The 16336-nt window shown below is 40.0% G+C and overlaps 1 protein-coding gene across 4 annotated transcripts in view; it reads right to left on the bottom strand.

The window, feature by feature from the left end:
• Nucleotides 1–16336, bottom strand: part of LOC144504559 (uncharacterized) — a 28375-nt gene that overhangs the window by 7524 nt on the left and 4515 nt on the right. Inside the window, exon 2 of one of the 4 annotated variants that reach the window (XM_078230082.1) lies at nt 8689–8961. The exons of the other annotated variants lie outside the window; for them this stretch is intronic. The gene's annotated coding sequence lies outside the window, so the exon portion shown is untranslated. The remainder of the gene's footprint in view (nt 1–8688; nt 8962–16336) is intronic. 4 annotated transcript variants of the gene reach the window in all.

Below are 16336 nucleotides of genomic sequence, written 5' to 3'. Positions count from 1 at the left end.
GAGTTTCAGGGCCTAGACTACTTGCATAAAATAGGTGGGTGCCTGTCAAAATGGGGACCGTGCATAATGGGCATTCAGGCATTGGACTTAACACTAAACGTGGTGTCTAGAAAGTTAGCCCCCCCCCCCAATTTTTATTTCAAGCATCAGAGGTGTTGGTTCTGAACTTGATTTCCTTTTTTGCTCTCTTCTACTCTTGCTCCACAGCCACTATTTCTCCCGGAGAAACTTTCACTCTCCCAACCAGAATAATCCGTATGTAAAGTTTCCTTTTGTTGGTTTTGCTTCTCAAGTGCCAGCTGAACCTTAATCCTAGCTGTTTTCATTTCATTCAGGAAATAATTTGTTCCTTCTTCTGCAACACTGTTTCCACCGGATCTCGCATGCAAGCTGATATTTTAATCCAAAGCAGATTTCTACTGAACCTGAGGTACACATTGTATACTGCTTTTTCCATATCTAAGAGAATTGCCTAAGATTATGATGCTGAATTATAATCCAGTTTCCCACTTTAATTTTTTTCTTCATTTCCTCTACAATCTACTGGTTGAAAAGTCAGTCTGGTCACAAATACAGAACTATTCAAAATCCTTTCCTCTTCCAGCTGGTGTAACATACTGTACATGAAACAACAAATGTAAATCTTGTCTCTACCTTTCATACCATTGGGCTCATTGTTCCTGGAAAACATTTTCTGCCTTGGTGAACCTCCACACCAACAACGTCTACATAGACATTTCTTCCTCCAGCCTATTCTAGCTTTGGGTATTCAAACCTACATCCCTCAATTGTTCTTTGGGCAAATTGTATATACTGGAGACAGTATAATCTATTCTTTCCCCTTAACAGACTGACTAAACTGCTGTCCACTTTCAGCGTTTATTTCAGATATCAAGCACTTGTGTTTTTCTTTCAACTGCTCTCCCCTTCCCCTGCACTCTAAGCAGCTAGATAATGTTACAGTTGAAGAGGCACATGTTCAAAGCTGTTGGTGTGCTTTCATGGAGGAGTGAAGAAATTGTAACAAAAGAAAATGCACATTGTAGTAGCTCTCAACCACAATGTCTGGGGAGTTAGTGTGTAAACTGAAATATATTTACAACTGCCACAGAACGTACCACAAATACTTGCAGAGCAGAAAGGAGCCAGCTTGAGAGGAGGGGAATCCCACTAATAGCAAATGATGGTAAAGGAATTCACCCATGAAAATGGAAAAACTCGCTGCTCTTGCAATAATTGGTCCTTAACGTGAACCAAGCTTTGTTTTAAAATCTAATCCAAAAAAAGCACCTCCTACAATTCAGCACTCATCCAGCATTGCACTTTTGTTAGTTGGGAGTGGGGAGTGAATGCATAAAGTTACAGTTGATGACTGTATCCATGTGAAAAATGTTGCTATTACAATTAATTGATCAGATTTCAAATAAGTGTAGTGTTAAATAGCAACTTTAAAGTAGGGGATTTACTTTGATAACAAAAGTTTAAGGGAGGGAGGGAGGGAGATAGCAGACGGGAAATTATAGGCCAGTTAGCCTGACTTCAGTCATTGGCAAGATTTTAGAGTCCATTATTAAAGATGAGATCGCAGAGTACTTGGAAGTAAATGCAAGATAAAATAGGACTGAGTCAGCACGGCTTTGTCAAGGGGAGGTCATGTCTGACAAATCTGTTAGAGTTCTTTGAGGAGGTAACAAGGAAGTTAGATAAAGGAGAACCAGCGAACATGATTTATTTAGATTTCCAAAAGGCCTTTGACAAGGTGCCGCATAGGAGACTTAAATATGTTAAGAGCCCATGGTGTTCAGGGTAAGGTCCTGGCATGGATAGAGGATTGGCTGACTGGCGAAAGGCAGAGAATGGGGATAAAGGGGTCTTTTTCAGGATGGCAGCCGGTGACTAGTGGTGTGCCTCAGGGTTGGGGCTGGGACCACAACTTTTCACAATATACATTAACGATTTGGAAGAAGGAACTGAAGGCACTGTTGCTAAGTTTGCAGATGATACAAAGATATGTAGAGGGACAGGTAGTTTTGAGGAAGCAGGGGGGCTGCAGAAGGACTTGGACAGGTTAGGAGAGTGGGCAAAGAAGTGGCAGATGGAATACAATGTGGAAAAGTGTGAGGTTATGCACTTTGGAAGGAGGAATGGAGGCATAGACTATTTTCTAAATAGGAAAATGCTTAGGAAATCAGAACACAAAGGGGTTTGGGAGTCCTAGTTCAAGATTCCCTTAAGGTTAATGTGCAGGTTCAGTCGGCAGTTAGGAAGGCAAATGCAATGTTAGCATTCATATTGAGAGGGCTAGAATACAAGAGCAGGGATGTACTTCGGAGGCTGTACAAGGCTCTGGTACGGCCCAATTTGGAGTATGGTGAGCAGTTTTGGGCTCTGTATCCAAGGATGGATGTGCTGGCCTTGGAAATGGTCCAGAGGAGGTTCACAAGAATAATCCCTGGAATGAAGAGCTTGTTGTATGAGGAATGGTTGAAGACTCTGGGCCTGTACTTGGAGTTTAGAAGGATGAAGGGGGGTGATTTTATTGAAACTTGCAGGACACTGCGAGGCCTGGATAGAGTGGACGTGGTGAGGATGTTTCCACTAGTAGGAAAAACTAGAGCCAGAGGGCCCAACCTCAGGCTAAAGGGACAATCCTTTAAAACAGAGATGAGGAGGAATTTCTTCAGCTAGAGAGTGGTGAATCTGTGGAACTCTGCCGCAGAAGGCTGTGGAGGCCAGGTCATTGAGTGTCTTGAAAACAAAGATAGATAGGTTCTTGATTAATAAGGGGATCAGGAGTAATGGAGAAAAGGCAGGAGAATGTGGATGAAAAAAAAAATCTGCCATGATTGAATGGCAGAACAGACTCGATGGGCCGAGTGGCCTAATACTGCTCCTGTCTTATGGTCTAAATAGCCTCCCAATAGTCTTGGCTATCTATGTACTCCCTTTATCAATCAGATTTATGAAACAATTACATGCACATCTTAATTAATTATTCAAGCCTATAAACAAAACAAATGATGCCGTTCACACACCAGATTAACAATTCATTCCATTTTGTTCTACATGTTAACTGCATACACAAGTCAAACAATTTTCTTAAGTGCCTCCAATTTTTAAATGAAACCGTTGAAGCTTCAGAGAAAAGCTTAGCAATAATTGTGACCTGGGATAACAATGTTGTTTTAATGTGAATTTCTCTTATTTCCAAACTTTAGAAGCTTTGAGAGTCTGGGCAGAGTCTACCACAGTGAGCGACTACAGCCAGATTGCTTGATAAATCAACAAATGGTTGAATTAATAAGAGCCAAAAGGAAGACTCACCAGAAACTCCTCTCATTCTAACGATTCCCAATCTCTCACTGGAGAGGTGAGTGAGGGGTTTATTTACAAAGAACAATGAAGATCAGGGACTCTCCATGTGCAAGAGCCTGTGCTCCACAGACAAAAAAAAGGAACACATTGAGGTTAAGTGTTTCTTTCCTTCTCATGAGTTTTTACACAACATGCTTGAAGAAGTTGACTTCTTGGTGAAATATTACTTTTCCTAAATGGCCCATACTGTATGGATGAACCTTGTCAGCAGTATCGTAAAGTTATTCAACTGGGGTCAATAAGGAGATTGATCCTGCCCTCACCCAAACACAATGGGGCTGAGTTTGTCTATGCTTAATACCTCATGCACCAGATACAGGTTCGAAAAAGGAGTGAAGACCTGCACAGCCAGGCCTTTGTCCCTTTTTTAGATTACTCAAATTTCCCATGAACCAGGAGGCAGAAAAGGGCAGATGATGATTCCACCACATCACCAATTAATTTATTGGTAAGAATCCTGCCAGCTGCAACATTTGGAAAATAAGAATACTAAAAGGTAACAAGGCAAGCCATACTGTAAATGTTGTTGTATGTGGAAGCTTAAGCTTGCGAACAGTCTTGAAACTCCTGATTCTACTTGATGGCCGGCTGTACATCAAAAATTATTTGAGCTGGGTTAAACTTTTGTGGAATGCTTCTTTGGAAAGTGGTACCAGCCTTTTGAAGGCATGCAAATGCATGTTCAAAGCGAGGGCACTGATTGTGAAATCCATGCAAGTTCCATTGTCATCCAGCAATGGATCCTCAACAGGTTCGGAACTAGAGTGGGGAATATCAAGTTACTTAGAAAGAAGCCATACAGTTCTACCAACCCGCATTGTTTATCCTTCATATAAACAGTAATCCTAATCCAATAACTCTGTCCCATTATCACGTGACTACATTCCTCTGTTTCAACTACCTATCCTCAAGTATTCAGTCACTAATTCTGGTAATGCTTGACACAACTTCACAAACCTTTCTCCTGGTCTCCTTTGTAAGCAAATCCCCGCTGTTCTATGTTGTCAATCACTTGGGTTCAATTTTATATCTGTGTTCCCTCAAACAGTAACTTGTTTCCATCTTTTCTGTCCCAGCCCTTCATAATTTTAATCTATATCAAAACACCTACTTCTCCTGCACGATAACAAAAAATATTCCAATTTTTCATATCTTTGTATTTCCTCACCCCAGTAAACCCAGTGAAACAGCACTCCCCCCCCCCCCCCCCCAATTGCCCCAACGTCCCACTTAGATTGTGAAGTTCAAACATGTACACAATACTCCAATCCTACTCTAACCACGGTTTTATGCAAGTTCACCAAGCATCTCAAATTTTATACTATACATATTGTATCCAATATTTCATAAGATTTATGACCTTGAGGTGCTGCTTTTAATGTCTTGCAATACTGAACCTTCAAAAAAAAATTTCACATCTGTCAGCCTTCCCCCGAAGTATTAGCACTTTGTTTTTAAACCTACATGAACCAATGGATTCCATCTGCCACTTCCTTACCCTTTACACCATCTTGGCTTTTTATTCTTAAAATTAGTTACTATGCCTCCCATCTTTTTGCCCTCAAGTTTGGATACTGCTTTGAATAGAATTGAAGGCAAATTATAAACCTGGTCAGGAAATTAGCTGAGCATTAGGGGGGAGAGAGAGAGAAAGAGACAGAGTAGAGAGAATGGGTAAGTGTTCTTATTGGCAGGATGTGACTAGTGATGTCCCACAATTACTTATGTTGGAGTCTCAACTATTCCCCGTGTTCAATAACCTAAACGATGGGATAGAAAGTCACAAACCTCATTTTAGTGAAGACACACAAAAAAGGTGGCATTGCAAGTTGTGTAGACTCAAACAAAACTACAAAGATTTGTTGGTAGATTAAGGGAACAGGCAAAATTTTAGTAAATGGATTTCAACATAGTCAAATGTGAGGTTATCCTTTTTGGACTTTGGCAGGAGTGCAGTGTAGATTTACTGGAATTATACCTGAACTCCAAAGATTAAGCTACAATGAGCAAATAAACTAGTGTCGTATTCCCTGAAATTTAGAAGGTTACAGGGTTATTTGATCAAAGTTTTGAACATATTATAGGGAATAGATAGGTTGGATTGTGAGATATGGTTTCCATTTATTGGAGAGTATAGGGCGAGAGAGCATTATCTAAAAAAATTAAAATCACATCTTTCAGGAGTGGAATGGGGAAATAAATACATGTAGGATGGCATAAGTTTGAAACCTTTTCCCACAAACATTAATTGATTCTAGATCAATTGTTAAAAGTGAGATTTGATAGAGATGTGTGTTAAGCAAAGGGACAAAAGTGGATGTATGGAGTTAGGTCTCCGATCAGCTTGCTGAATGGCAGAACAGTTTCCAGAGGTCACATGACATATTTTCTCTGGCCCTATGTCCAAATTATTAATATCCACATTGAAAGTAAAGAGCCTTATAACAAACTCATAGGACACTGCTATCCATTTCCAACAACCATGACTCCTTCAATCAACCATGACTCCTTCAATGCTGGCCTTCTGCACACCTCTGCTTTCCATTGATCCACCATTAGGGGCTGTGCCATATTCGTCATCTCTTCAAAGTTAGCATGATCTTTTTGAAATCCACATTGGCCGTTTATAATTATTTCCTCTTCATCTAAAATACTTAGTCTTTTCACTTTTACTTAATGACTCCAAAATTTTCTCCATCATTGTTAAATTAATTGGCTTGTAATTATCCAGGATAGCTGTTAGTTCCATTTTCCTTTAACCGTATATATTATATTGGCTATTCTCCCATCTTCCATCACACATTTCACTTGTAGTAAAATTTCTATGGTCTCTACTATTCCTTCTCCATTTCCTTTAAGATTCTTGGGTCAGGTCCCACCATTTTGCACTCCTTTAACTTAATCTCTTAAGTGTTCCTTTTATTTATAACATCTCATTTCACTCAATCATTGCAGGATGGATCTCCTCTCGAATGTTATTTTCTTCTATAAATACTGAAGTTAAATACTTGTAATAAAATCAGGAATTGCAAATTTGAAATAAATACAGAAAATGCTGGAAATATTCAGCTCAGGTTCTGCAGAGTGAGAAACAGCATTAAAATTTATTTTTCTCATCACATATCCTGCCAGACCTGCTCATTTGCAACATATTTGGAAACACTTGCCAATCATGTTCATCCTCTAACTTATTATCCTCTCAATGTTCCATGTTGGGCTTACCAACTTTATTACTTATCTATTTGTAGAATACTTGCCTGATTATTTAGATATTTTACTCACTCTTGCTGCTTTAAGGTTTAATGTAATTTTGTTTCGTAATCTATGCCTATTTAAATAAAGGATCCCATATGCTTTTGTTTAAAAACAGCCTTCTCAACTTTTTCTGTCATTGTCAAACACTTGTACAGATACTCACAGGTCACTCTATTCCCGCTCCCCTTTTAATTTAGTATAATTTATGCCACCTCCCCTCATTCTTTCAACAAAAATGCGTCACTTCCCACTTGTTTAAATTTCATCTGCCTGCCATTGATTGCACTGTCTTTGCCTTCCTGAAGTCTGTTACTACTCTGCATCGTTTATTACATTTCAGAGTTTTGTATCATGTTAATTTTGAAAATTATTCCCTGCACATCAGGTTCACATCAATAATACCTATCAAAAATAGTGGTCCTAATAATCCCTTGGAAAATATACACTATCTACAGCCTGAAAAACTCTGCTTTCTCTCTATAAGCCAATTTTGTATCCACACTGGCATCTAATTTATTCTTCAAGTTTGAAGCCCATTTCAAACCACTGACAATCTGCCTTTAACTCTGATTCTCCGTTTCCTCTTTTCTAACCAGCTTTTAATCCACTTTGCTACCCTTCCCCATACTTCCATGACTGTTAATCGCCGGCAGTGTCCTGAGTGGTATTTCATCAAAGGATTGTTGAAAGTCAATTTTCTCCTAATATTGGCTATTTCTTCAAAGAATGCTCAGATTTGTAAGACAATCTTCCTTGCTTAAATTAGGGCTGAATGCTTCTAATTATTTTTTCTTCATTTGAATACCGAGCAATTCAATCTTTAATTAAAGGATCCAAAACTTTCCTAACCTCAAATGTTAAAATAACAGGCCTGTAATTATCTGGGATAACTTTATTCCTCTTTTTGAAAAGACTGTTATGTTACAGTGTTCAATATAAAACCCCAATAGAACCCTGAAATGTAATTTCTAGGAACCCATTTCTTCCCTGTTTCTGATAGGAGTTTTTGAGATTTATCTAGTCAGGTCTTTATCATTTTGTTCTACTTTAGCTTAACCAATTTATTTCATTCCCCTTTTAACCAATTCAGTTCATGCCTCCTTCCAAAGTCCTCATTTTTTATAAATACTGAAGCAAAGAATTTGTTACAATAAATTACAATGATCGTCAATTAACTCACTCTCCTCTATCATCCATCAGCCGCTCCTCTTTTGGACCCTCCACATTTAATACATTTGTGGAACACTATCTTTTTTAAAAAAATATTTGTGATTCTTTTGTCTTATTCTCTCCTGGCTGTCCTTATTAACTTTATTCCTTATTTTCTCATTCACTCATTTTCAAACTTACCTCAGTCATGCTTGCCTCTTCTTCAGTTTTAATTTCCACTCTCTCCTTTAATCAAGCACATTCTGAAGTCATCTCCTTTTTTCTTTAAATGATACACATCTAACCTGTAACATTAGTCTTTTTTTAATTTGAAAAACCTAACTGTTGATCAATAATCCTGGGTTAATTTCTCATTTCACTCGCCTCAGCAAATTCACTCATCTTTCTAAAATCGGATATTCCATGCTTTTTTTAAATAACCTTTCCCTTTTTCTATTAGGACCTTAATCACATATTAAGGTCACCTCATTTAACGCCTCGGCCTGATGCATTTTAATATTAATAAGATTGAGTGTCATATATACACCTTTCTTAACTCTCCCATCATAGTGTCCGAAATAGCATTGGAAGGCCTTAGTTTCTTTTAATTTGATTATCCTATTTGGCAGCACATTCCAAACATATTACATGTGAAAAGTAATTTTGAAAACGGTAGGAGAAACCTTTCACTAAAATATGCTTTTATCTCATTTCCATTGTGCCCTCTCGTCTTCTCTTTTTTTTAAAAAAATATAATTCCGTTAGGCTCTTCCCTCTCCAATTAGTGCTTTCTTTACAGAATGCAAAGTTCAATTATCTTTCATCGTTCTTCCAAACTCTCTCCATTCCCTTTATGTTTGGCTGATTACTATTCCACGTCCCGCTCAATCCTTCCGTTTTTAGACTTACCTCTGTCTCCTGCCTCAACTCCTTTTGTTTAAAGGCCTGGTTCTTCCTGTTTGTTTGTTCTTAAATTACTTTTCTTCCTTGTGCTTCACAGCTACTGTAGAATCAGCAGTGGTAATCTGCAGGATCTGTATGGTGTGTTTTTCCTCTGACTGCTTTGTATCCCTGCTAGCAGACACCCAAACCCTGTGTTTCTTTTGTTTAACCCAGGAAGCGATTGGTTCCTTTGTTGGCCCCTCCTTCTACTGCCTGATTTCTGCAGCTGGGTCTGAGAGCCTGAAAATAAGGTTGTAATTTAACACTGCTTTCCACCTTGCACAAATCATACACTCATTACTATATCTCTAGCAAATATGTTTCGCCACATTTTGGCCTCTCCATTTTTACCTTTTCTCCGCATCTTAGATGCCCCATCCAATTGCCAAACTTCCCTGTTTTGGACATTCGGGAATTAAAAAGATTCATCTCAATACTGCCACAATCAGGGAAAAAACAAGGGGATATTAAAAATGATTGCCTATTTTGTTTTTCATATTGTTTGATCTCTTTAGATCAATTATAAAATTATTGGAGGTGGGAAATAAAGGTTATTTTACCAATTAGCTGAATGTTTGCTTTTGTGGGGCAGGAAGCTGGTGCACCATGGAAATGGACGTGTCAAGAGAACAATGTCAGGCGTGTAGGGGTAAGCCAATTGGAGGGAGGACATGTAGAGAAACTTGCAAAACAGTAATTTCAACCAGAGCTGGCAAGCCTATCCATCTTGAGGTGCTATGCTGGATGGTGCAGTGGGTTAGGCGCTTTCCTCTACACCTCTGGGACTCAAGTTCAAGTCCATACTTGGCTGAAGGGACGAAGGTCTGTGCTTACTGCCAAAAATAAAGTTGAAGGAGCTTAAACTAAGCGGCCACAAATTTGATAGCAGATTTTGAATGAGCTGCAGTATATCCAGGGTGGTGGCTACGAGACTACCCAAGAGAGCTTAAAAATTGTGCGCCAAAGTAAGATAAAAGAATGAAGGTTCTAGCAGCAAATGAGCGAGGCAGAAGCAGAGACAGCTGATGCACAAAGATGGAATTAGCCCTTGTGACATAGAGGATATGGGATCAATAACTCACCTTGGATGAGTTATTGATCCCATAAACTGGATGCTAAGAACATAAGAAATAGGAGGAGTAGGCCATCTGGCCCTTCGAGCCTGCCCCGCCATTCAACAAGATCATGGCTGATCTGAAGCGAATCAGTTCCACTTACCCGCCTGCTCCCCATAACCCCTAATTCCCTTATTGATCAGAAAACTATCTACCCGTGATTTAAACATATTCAACGAGGAAGCCTCCACCACTTCAACGGGCAGAGAATTCCAGAGATTCACTACCCTCTGAGGTTGCAAACAGTTGCACTGGTTTCGAGTGCGCAAAGAAAACCCATTGCAAGTGAAACTCTGGCTATGGTTAGAACCTGACTGAGTTAGCAAAACTCACGTCCCATGAAAAAAATCAAATTTTTAAAACATTGCAGTTCCACCTAGTGGAGAGGTGTTGGAGGAGGATGGTGTGGTCAACTGTGTTCAATCTGAGAAAGTGGTTAAGGAACAAAGACCACAGCAGGGAACAAAGACAATTGCTTCAGGCTTTCCAGTGTTTAACTGGAGGAACCTGCAATTAATCTAGACATGGACGTCGGACATTTGGCTGACAACACATGTAGTAGAAGGGTTGAGAGAGATTATGCAGAGGTAAAACTGGATGTCATTAGAGTACATGCAGAGCCTGAAGCCATGCCCGAGGACTAGTATTAGGAGACCATGGATGCATCCATGGTCATAAAAGAACAAAACAAAAACATTCACAAAAAATAAAACAGGATAAAGCAAAGTATAGAGCTGGATAGAGAGACTAAAACTAAATAAAGAACAAAGAACAAAGAACAGTACAGCACAGGAAACAGGCCCTTCGGCCCTCCAAGCCTGTGCCGCTCCTTGGTCCAACTAGACCAATCGTTTGTATCCCTCCATTCCCAGGCTGCTCATGTGACTATCCAGGTAAGTCTTAAACGATGTCAGCGTGCCTGCCTCCACCACCCTACTTGGGTAGGGTGAAATAAACCTAGAGGAGACACATTAAGGAGATAGTAAGGAGAAATATAGATAATGCAAGAGAGATAAGAGGAGAAATAGGAAGGCTAAAAGACTCTTTCAAAAAGGAACTATAAAAAAAGTCAAAGAATGGTTAAAAAAGCTGAGATGAAGGAGGAAGTCCAATTATGAACAAAATGTTAAATACATTGATTTTTTTCTTTACAAATGATGGTAGAAATGTAAGAAATAATGTTATAGAATCATAGAAATCATAGAAACCCTACAGTGCAGGAGGCCGCCATTCGGCCCATCAAGTCTGCACCGACCACAATCCCACCCAGGCCCTACCCCCACATATTTACCCGCTAATCCCTCTAACCTCCGCATCTCAGGACTCTAAGGGGCAACTTTTAACCTTGGCCAATCAACCTAACCCGCACATCTTTGGACCGTGGAAGGAAACCGGAGGAAACCCACGCAGACATGAGGAGAATGTGAAAACTCCACACAGACAGCATTAACATCTTTAACATATCAAACATGCCAAGGTGCTTTACAGGAGCATTATAAAACAAAATATTAACCAAACCATGTATGTAGGTCAAATAGAACATGTAGTTACACAGACTCGATGGACAAGAGCTGATGCAAAGAGGGATAGCAGCATTAACTTGGTCGAAAAATGGGTTTTAAGGAGTGCCTTAAAAGAGGAAAGCAAGATAAACAGGCAGAAAGGGAATTCTAGAGCTTAGGATGGAAGCAATTGAAGGCAGAGCCACCAAAGGTGGAACAATTAAAAGGCTAGTGTTAGAGCAGTGCAGATACCTTGGACGGTTTTGGGGCTAGGAATGACAGAGATAGGGTGGGGCGAGGCCAGAGAGGGACTTGTAAACAATGATAATTATGAAATCAAAATTATGCTTGACTAAGAGCCACATAGGTCAGTGAGTACAGGAGGGACGATGATAGATGAACATGAGTGCAAGTTAAGACAAAGGCAGCAGAGTTTTGGATGACCTCAAGAGAACTAAAACAAGGCAGAAGTTGGGTGTTAAGGAGGTGGAAATGTCTAGTCCTAATGATGATGCAAAGTTGAAACCTCATCTTATGTTTACATGTGAGACTGGCTTAATTTCAAACTGTTGCATGGAGAGGCATACGCTGAGACCTTCTGATCTCACTGCAGCAAGTATTCCCACAGTGCATGCGGCAATCCAGTTAAATCCCTGTGACTTCAGTGGGACCAAAGGTCTTGCCAGCAGGAGGGGCGGGAAAATCCTGCCCACAGTTGGTACCTTGGAAACAGAGTTTAGAGCAGGGATCAAAGACAATGGTCTCAGACTTCCCAATATTTAATTGGAATTAATTTTTGGTCAATACTGAATAACAGATGAGCATTTTGATGGTTTAGTAACAGTGGAAGTTAACGAGGTGGTGGTGAGGTCGAGCTGGACATCATCAGCTATCATGAGAAAACTATGAATGACGTCACATGGCTAGAATGTGGAAGAGAAATAGGAGGAGGTCAAAGTCAGAACCTTAATGACGAAAGAGGCCATGGTGTACAAAGAGAAGCCATTGCAAGTGAAACTCTGGATATGGCTAAGGCCTGACCTAGTGAGCATCATAGATGGATGACAGCAGAGAAGCATTGGGAAGGAGCGAATGGGGAGTGGGGCCAACAAGGAGGAGCCAGGTGAGGGCCTGAAAGCAGCAGTGAAAAGGAAGGAGCCAGGAGGGAGTGGTGTAGGCTTCAAGTGAGAGGGACAGATATCAGTGGTGTGTTTGGAGCATGTACAGTAACTATACCAAAACAAAAACAGAAGCAGCAATATTCAGCAAGTTCTGTTATTTACAAATTGCACTAAGACAAAAATGCATTATTAGTAACGTGCTTTAAATGTATGTTACCTATAGTGATAGAACAGAAATGTATTTGAAGGGATTCAACCAGGCTTTGTGAAGCAATATGATCAAGGACTTGGAGAGAAAAAGGAGGTTCGAGATGGGATGTAGTTTGTAGGACAGTGGGCTTAGGACGCATTATTGAGAGGGGTGATGATGACAGATCTAAAGGAGAGAGGTACAACTCCAAAAGAGGAAGAACCCTTCATAATATTGGCGAACAAGGGGGCCATGAGGGGAAGTTGGTGGTCAGCAGTTTAATGGGAATTGGGTCAGGAGTTGCTGTTCCTGGGCAATATGAGCTCAAGTGAGGGCAAGAGGAGGGATAGAGAATTAGAGAAAAATGCAAGTTCAGGGCATGGGCTGGGAGAGCATGAGGTAGTTTGGTCAGGCGGAGAGAAGGATACTGCAGAAGCAGTTGATCAGATGGTCTCAATTTTAGTAACAAACTCCATGCATTCATTGTTGGAGGTGACGCAGGAGGGGACATGGTAAAAGGAACTTATGACAGCAATTTGTGGTGGAGAAAAGCAGCCAGGGGTTAGCTTGCATTCAACTCACAAGTGAGTTAAAAATAGGATAAAGCAGGTGAATGCATGGCTAGAAAGAATGCGCAGAGGTATGGAAGGGGGGAGCTTTGGATTTCTGGAACATTGGGACCAGCTCTGGGGTTGGTAGGACCTGTACAGGCTGGATGGGTTGCACGTAAATAGAGCTTGAACAAAGTTCCTTCCGGGGGAGTGCTAGTGCTATTGGGGGGGGGTTTAAACTAACTCGGCGTGAATGTGGGAACCAGCAGGTAATATCATGGTGCACAGAATACTGGGAAAGATAGATAGCGCGAGAGTAGGAAAGGGTAAGTTATTAGGTGGTTTCAGAGTAAGGAAGAAAGTAACCAAGTCTAAATTAGAGTTACTGTGCATGTGTGTGAATGCACTGAGTGTATTAAATATGATCTGTGCAGATTGCCATGTGGAAAAATGCAGTTGTGGCTCAAAGAAGGGCAGGAGGGGGTTCAAGATGCACAGATAAAATAGGAAAGAAAAAGGGGGAAGAGTGGCAATATTAAGGAGATGAGAGGTCACATGGCACCAGGTTATAGTCCAACAGGTTTATTTGAAATTACAAGCTTTCGGAGTGCTGCTCCTTCATCAGGTGAAGTGGAGCGAGGTGCGCAGGCACAGAATATATTAAGTAGAATCTTTCAGTGCTGAAGGGAATGTGACAGAGGGATCAAGGACAGAATCAATTTGGCTAGAGTCAAGGAAAAAAAACAAAAGGTGCAATTACATTGTTCAATGCAGTCTATAAGCAACTAACTGGTGGCAAAGATGTAGAAAGACAAATTTGCAAGGAAGTTAGAGGGGTACAATAATTATAGCTATGATGGGGACTTTAATTATCTGAATATAAACTGGGATAGCATTGCATAAAGAGCAGAGAGGGTAAGAGTTCCCCAAGTTAAGGAACTTTTTCTACAGCATTATGTTTCTAGTCCAATGAAAAAGAACTGCTCGACTTGGCTCTTGGGAATGAGGTGGGCTAAGTGAATCAAATGTCATAGGAGAATATCAAGGGACAGTGATCGTTGTATCAAACGGTTTAGGTTAGCTATGAAAAAGGACAAAGAACAATCCAGAGTAAGGACAATTAACTGAGGGAAAACTATTTCAATGAGGTAAGATGGATCTGGGCCAAATAAAGGATGGCAGGAAAACAACTGAATAATGGGCTACCTTTAAAAAGGAATTAGTTTGGACACACAAAGGTATATTTCCATGATGTTGGAAAGGGTAAGGCAAACAAATCCAGAACTCCCTGGATAGTGAAAGAGATAGGGATGAAGATGAAGCAGAAAAAAAAGTGTGCTTATGACAGATGCCAGGTGCATGTTGCAACCGAAAATTAAGCTAAATATAGAAGGGTCAGAGGGGAAGTGATAAAGCAAATAAGAGAAGCAAAGAGAAAATATGAGACACAAAATGCCCTTGCCTTCAACAGGTATATAAATAGTAAAGGGTGGTAAAAGGAACAAAAAGGGGACTTATGCATGTAGGCATGGGGCAAAGCTGAGATCAAATGAATACTTTGCATCTGCCTTTATTACAGAAGATGCTGCTGCCCAAGTTATGGTGGAAAAGGAGATATTTCAGACACATGGATAGGTTAAACACTTAGTCTGTAATTAAAGTCGATAAGGCACTGGCCATAATTTTCCAGACTTCATTAGACTCAGAGGTAGAGCCAGAGGATTGGAGAATTGCAAATGTTTCACCCTTGTTCAAAAACGGGCATAAGTGTAAGCCTAGCAACTACAAGCTAGTTACCTCAAAAGGTGGGGAAACTTCTGGAAACAATAAGTCACTTGGGCAAATGCAAGTTAATTAAGGAAAGCCATGGTTTTAAGGACAAATCTTGTTTAACTAATTTGAGGGTTAATGATGGGAATGCTGTTGATGTGGTGAACATGCACTTTCAAAAGTTGATACAGTTCCAGAGAGCAGACCTGCAAGCAAAGTTATAACTCATGCAATAGAAGGGACAGTAGCAATATGGATACAAAACTGCCTGTGCAACAGGAAAGAATATTATGGTTAATGGGAGGCTTGCAATGGAGTTCTCCAGGGGTTAAAGTTGAGAACCCTGTGCTTTGACAGACTAAGACCTTTGCTTTCAAGGCATATTTTCAAAATTTGTGGATGATGCAAAACTTAGAATCATTTAACTATAGTTAGTAGTGCATTTCAGGCAACTTAAGTGCTGAAAGGAAATATGCAAAGAAAGCGTGCCATAGATAAAGAAAAGGGAAAAATAGGTAGACAATTTTCAAAAACGGCAGCTGAAAAGAAAATCCACCATAAAAATTCTCACCCTGACAAAACAAATGGTATTAGGAATAGATAGAAAGAAAGAGCAAGAACAAAGGAATGAGTCATGAGTGACTGGAACACAGAATGCAGCACATAGAATATAGCAGGCAAATATAATCAGACTGCAGTGTCAACTAAAAGTTTTGCATTTTTATTCAGCAGGTTCTGACTGATACCATTATCAAAATCTAGGATGCAGGTATATAAAATGTGAACTGCCACCATTGTTTGCAGAATGTATTCAAATAGAATTGGAGAAATCACTTATTTTTAAATGCCTTTATATTATTGTTCAGATCAGTATTTTGGGATTGATCCAAATGGATATTATCTTCATAACTTGGCTCCCTCTGCTGAATACAAATGCAGTGACATGAACAACTCTGAAGCACCGTGTTTGAACGAGACAATTAACAGACATATATGCTCCCTTTGTACTATTTTCTCAGATTTTTGTGAAAATCTTCTTTATCCATCCCAGTGAGAACTTACTGACAGAATAATAGTTGCTTGCATCTTACAAAACTAAGTATCAGATGCAGTCAGTGAGAGATGCTAGTTTTAAATGCATATTCGTCAAATGATGTAGCACACATAGCAACCTCATCCAGAGTAAGACCAAATAATAAAGAATCCCTACATTGCAAAAGGCTGCCATTTGGCCCATCGAATCTACGTCAACTCTCCAACAGAGCATCTTACCCAGGCTCTATCTCCGTAACCCCACATATTTATTCCACCAATTCCCCTAATCTATACATCTTGGGGACAATTTAGCATGGCCAATTAACCTAAC

Source organism: Mustelus asterias, chromosome 15 (genome assembly GCF_964213995.1).
Source record: "Mustelus asterias chromosome 15, sMusAst1.hap1.1, whole genome shotgun sequence".
Lineage (NCBI taxonomy): Eukaryota > Metazoa > Chordata > Chondrichthyes > Carcharhiniformes > Triakidae > Mustelus > Mustelus asterias.
Note: the sequence above shows the minus strand (reverse complement) of the source record. Positions and strands in the feature narration are given on the sequence as shown.